Genomic DNA, 6,000 nt, shown 5'->3' with positions numbered 1-6,000 from the left:
CTAAGACAAAGACTTCAGGAGGAAATATAGATGTTGGGGACAAGATGATGATTTCAGTTTTTGTTTGGAATTTAAAGTGCCTCTGAAACATCTGATCAAAGATTCCTAAAGCCAGTTGGAGAGAGATCTGGGTCGGAGATTCAGATCTGAGAGTCACCACATATAATTAATTCATAGTCGAAACCAAGGAAGTGGATGAAATAACCCACGGAGAGAATGCAGAGTGAGAAAAGATGAGGGCTGAGGACTGAATCACAGCTAAGTGAGAGATGATAGAGGAGGGGAAACCTACAAAGGAACTAGAGAACAGGCAGCCAGAGAATCTGGAAGGAAACTGAGACAGAATTTTGTCCTTTAAACCATGGGAGGAGGAGTTTAAAGAAAGAAAATGGTGAGTGAGGCCAAATGATTGCATAATGATTTGGAGTTGGACAGACCTGGGTGTAAATCCTAGTTTTGCCACTTACTGACAATGACACCTTGGACACATCACCAGAACTTTATAAGCATTTGCAAAAAGAGATTAATAATATTACTTATCTAATAGAGTTATTGTCCGGATTAAATTAGATAATGTATATAAAGCTATTAGCACAATATCTGGCACATAATAAACTATCAATAAATGCTGATTAATAAGAAAAATAAGCACAGAAAAGGATCCATTCAATTTAAAACTAATGACCCTACTACAGTAATTTCAGAGAAGCCACACAGATATAAATCCAAATGAAATATATAGAAGCGTGTATGAGAGGTGAAGAAAGAGCCAAGGAATTCGGCAATGAAGATAAAATGAGAAAGTAGGGGCTTCCCTGGTGGCGCAGTAGTTAAGAATCCACCTGCCAATGCAGAGGACACGGGTTCGAGCCCTGGTCCAGGAAGATCCCACATGCCACGGATGCAACTAAGCCCATGTGCCACAACTACTGAGCCTGCTCTCTAGAGCCTGTGAGCCACAACTTCTGAGCCCGCGTGCCACAACTACAGAAGCCTGTGTGCCTAGAACTCGTGCTCTGCAACAAGAGAAGCCACAACAATGAGAAGCCCACGTGCGCAACGAAGAGTAGTTCCCAGTCGCCGCAACTAGAGAAAGCCTGCGCACAACAACAAAGACCCAATGCAGCCCCAAATAAATATAAATAAAATAAATAAATTTATTTAAAAAAAATAGAAAGTAGGTGTGCCAGAGGGAAACAAGGAATTGAGCATAATGTTCGCCTACACCCATACCCCAGCCTTTTTAAAAAATGGAATGGGAAGTCATATATGTTACTAGCCTTTGGGGAACAACTTAGAGAGGAACAAGTTAAAATACAAGAGATAACTTGGATTGGGAGAATTCATATTGTTAAAATGGCCATACTACCCAAAGCAATCTACAGATTGAATGTGATCCCTATCAAATTACCCATGACATTTTTCACAGAACTAAAACAAATAATCCTAAAATTTATATGAAACCATGAAAGACCCAGAATTGCCATAGCAATCCTGAAGAAGAAGAAAGAAGCTGGAGGCATACCCCTCCCAGACTTCAGACAAAGAAGTCATCAAAACAGCATGGTACTGGCACAAAAATAGACACTGGATCAATGGAACAGAAAGAGAGCCCAGAAAGAAACCCACATACCCACATTCAATTAATCTTTAACAAAGGAGGCAAGAATATACAGTGGAGCAAAGACAGTCTCTTCAGCAAGTGGCGTTGGGAAAGTTGGACAGCCGCATGCAAATCAATGAAGTAAGAGCACCCCTCATACCACACACAAAAATAAACCCAAATGGCTTAAAGATTTAAATATAAGACATGGTACCATAAAACTCCTAGAAGAGAACATAGGCAAAACATTCTCTGACATAAATCATACCAAAGTTTTCATAGGCGAATCTCCCAAAGCAACATAAATAAAAGCAAAAATAAACAAATGGTACCTAATCAAACTTACAAGCTTTTGCACAGCAAGGGAAACCATAAACAAAACGAAAAGACAACCTATGGACTGGGAGAAAATACTTGCAAATGATGCAACCGACAAGGGCTTTATTTCCCAAATATACAAACAGCTCATACAACTCAATAACAAAAAAACAAACAACTCAATCGAAAAATGGGCAGAAGACCTAAACAGATATTTCTCCAAAGAAGACATACAGATGAACAACAGGCACATTGGAAGATGCTCAACATCTCTAATTACTGGAGAAATGCAAATCAAAACTGCAGTGAGTACCACCTCACACTGGTCAGAATGGCCATCATTAAAAAGTCCACAAATACAAATGCTGGAGAGGGTGTGGAGAAAAGGGAATTCTTCTACACTGTTGGTGGGAATTATGTTGCAGCCACTATGGAAAACAGTATGGAGCTTCCTTAAAAAACTAAATATAGAGTTGCCATATCATCCAGCAATCCCACTCCTGGGCATATATCTGGAGAAAACTATAATTTGAAAAGATATATGGACCCCAATGTTTATAGCAGCACTATTTACAATAGCCAAAACATGGAAGCAAACAAAATGTTCATTGACAGATGGATGGATAAAAAAGATGTAGTGTACATATACACAATGGAAATACTACCCAACCATAAAAAAGAATGAAATAATGCCATTTGCAACAATATGGATGGAACTAGAGATTATCGTACTGAGTGAAGTAAGTCAGAAAGAGAAAAACAAATACCGTATGATATCACTTATATGTGGAATCTAAAATATGACACAAATGAACTTACTTATGAAACAGAAACAGACTCACAGACATAGAAAACAAACTTACAGCTACCAAAGGGGAAAGGCAGGGGGAGGGATAAATTAGGAGTTTGGGATTAGCAGATACACACTACTATGTATAAAAATAACAAGGTCCTAGTGTATAGCACAGGGAACTATATTCAATATGCTATAATAAACCATAATGGAAAAGAATATGAAAAAGCATATGTATATATATGTATAACTGAATCACTTTGCTGTACACCAGAAACTAACATAGTTGTAAATCAACTATACTTCAATAAAAGAAAAATTTTTTTAAATACAAGAATCCTCTTAAGTGCTCATAGTGTCCCCCTCATACCCTAAAAGCAAAGACTCAAATGGGTCAAGATCACTCTTAGTGGAGTTGTCAGTAGAGAAGCTGCTGCATGGCTCTGGGTGTACCCTACTCTGCAAGTGGGAGACTCAAAACTCTTCGTGCAGAGCTCTTTGCAGCTGAACCAGGGTTGAGGTGACACACACGTGCCAGCTTAGAAAGAACTCCAGATAGTTTTAAGTGAGAAGAACAAGTCTCAGAATGGTACGTACAGTGTAGTGCCATTTTTTAGAAAACAGTGACAATGGGGACTTCCCTGGTGGTCCAGTGGGTAAGACTCCACGCTCCCAATGCAGGGGGCCTGGGTTTGATCCCGGTTGGGGAACTAGATCCCGCACACATGCCGCAACAAGAGTCTGCATGCTGCAACTAAGGAATCCACTAAGACCCACACAGCCAAAATAAATAAATAAATATTTGAAAAGAAAACAATGACAATAAAAGCTATGTCTTACCTTAAAAAAAAATAATACAAGAGACGAGAGGGGGTCATGGGTAGGATCAATAAGGGACCACTCCTCGATTCTCCCGTTGACTCTTTACTGTCATCACTCCTGCTGAGCATCACCACTAGTTTAGACTTTATGAAACACAAGTTTGCAAATGTCACATCCTCTACCTTTCTGTCCCTGTTCCAAAGTCTTCAAGGAATTCCTAATGTCCAAGGAATATTATTCAAATGCCTTTCCAACATTCAAGGGCCTCCATAATCTTTCTCCAACCTACTTTTACAATGTTCTCTCTTCCTATAGTCTGTAGACTCTTCCCCAGCTGAATTTCTCTCCTAGCTCCTTCAGGGATCTCCCTAACATAGTCTTCACTTACCTCTCACTCTGTCATACTTTAAGGTCAGCTTAGGTCTCACTCCCTCCAGGAAGTATTTCCTGGAACACTGCACTTTTCAATGACCACCTCTTCCTTTCTAGAACTAAAGTAGAGTTGCAGGCCAGGCCATGAAGTGATTTTTTTGTTTGTTTCATTTGAATCAGCTCAATCATAAATTTTCACATAAAAATCTGAGTTCCTGGCTTCCATTGAAAAATCAGGCATTCCCACCTGGCAAGTCTAGGCTGGAGTTGAATGTAACAGTGGGACCTTTAGCTAGGGCATGCATTCTCAAGTTTTATTCTTTTTTTTTTAATAATTTTAAAATTATTTATTTATTATTTACTTACTTGGCTGCGTCAGGTCTTATTTGCGGCATGCAGGATCTTCATTGCTGCATGCGGGATCTTTTCATTACAGTGCACGGGCTCTTCATTGCGGTGCACGTGCTTCTCTAGTTGTGGCACACAGGCTCCAGAGTTCATGAGCTCAGTAGTTATAGCACGTGGGCTTAGTTGCCCCGCGGCATGTCGGATCTTAGGTCCCTGACCAGGGGTCGAACCCACGTCCCTTGCATTGGAAGGTGGATTCTTAACCACTGGACCACCAGGGAAGTCCCTCGAGTTTTCTTCTTACACCTGGCTCATCATTCTCATATACACACGAGCCTGGCTCACGTAAGCATTTGAGTTTGTAATCCCAGGTCTAAACTGTAGCTGGACACTTGATGTACAGTACATGGCAGTTACTTATCTTTACGTTTATCATGTCTTCTGGAAAAGTTCCACATGGGCAATTCCACATATTATGCCTATTTGGGATTCCTCACAATGCCTAGCACAGCAACCTAAACATAGAAGAATACTTAGTATAAGATAAACGGGAATGAGAACCTAATCTGCTTTTTCTTAACTAACCCATCACCCAACAGAACTACAGTTACCCCACTCCAAAATTAAATACCAAGGAAAAAATTCTATATAAGGAAATAAGAAAAGCACTGGGAGTGAAGAGGGGAAGGCAGTCCTAGGAAGGTTGATTTCAGTGATACCAGCTCTGGTCTTGCAGCTAGAGCAAGAAGTTTTTAATTTATCCATTGCAGTTAACAGGTATTTGTGACTCCTGTGCAAGGCTCCTTGCTAGGAGACTCTGTTGGTTCCTATTTCCTTACTCATGTCAGACATTTGAGACCCAAAGGCAGGAAGAAAAAGAGGAAGGTTGATGGATAGTGGTGATGGACACTGGGTCAGAGAAGGGACTAGCTACTCATGTGGTAGTTCCCCTCCCATTCTGTTCTCTAATGTGGGAAGTACAAAAAGAGGGCTACTGCCAACTTGTGGAGCCCACAGAGTTGGCTAGAGCTTCAGAGGAGGGACAGGCCAGGATTTGAATCTAGATCATATGGCTCCACAGTCAACATACTATACCAAGAGAGGAGGATTTAACATGAAGCTAAAGAAGTTTAACCTTCAGGCCCCCTACTTGCACAAGCCCCCTTCAAGGCTCTGGGCAAGGCCTTAGCAATATGCTCATGTGGTTATCATAAAATTCCATAAGTAAGATATTTTCATAGCAATGACTAAGATCCTTGTTTCTTTTCACTCAGACTCTCTCTCCAATACCTTCCCCTTGTTGGACATTTTTGGGATCCTGCTAAGAGGAAGTTGAGTTGGGATACAAATATTTTGGGTTTTATTTATGTGGTGTACAGTCACTTTCACTTAGAGTTAAGTTATTGCCAGACATTTAGGTGTAGAAATGGCTTTCAACAATACCCCTATTACCTGCTATGTAGACTCATCTGGCATTATGACCCAAAGTTGTAGGGCCAGAGGTCATATCTTGATATAAGTAGCATGTACATTGTGGAGGAGAGACAAGGTTTGAAATTTATGTAACCAGAAACTAATGTTTGGAAAAATCCTGAGCATCCCCGTGGAGAGGTCCACATGGTAAGAAACTGAGGTCTATATGAGAGAGCTTGGAAATGGATCCTCTAGCCCCAGTCAAGCCTTCAGATGACTTGTAGAGATGGCCAACAACTTGATTACCATCTCATGAGAGAACCTGAGCGAG

Source organism: Pseudorca crassidens, chromosome 2 (assembly GCF_039906515.1).
Source record: "Pseudorca crassidens isolate mPseCra1 chromosome 2, mPseCra1.hap1, whole genome shotgun sequence".
NCBI lineage: Eukaryota > Metazoa > Chordata > Mammalia > Artiodactyla > Delphinidae > Pseudorca > Pseudorca crassidens.
This window is presented reverse-complemented; position numbering follows the sequence as displayed.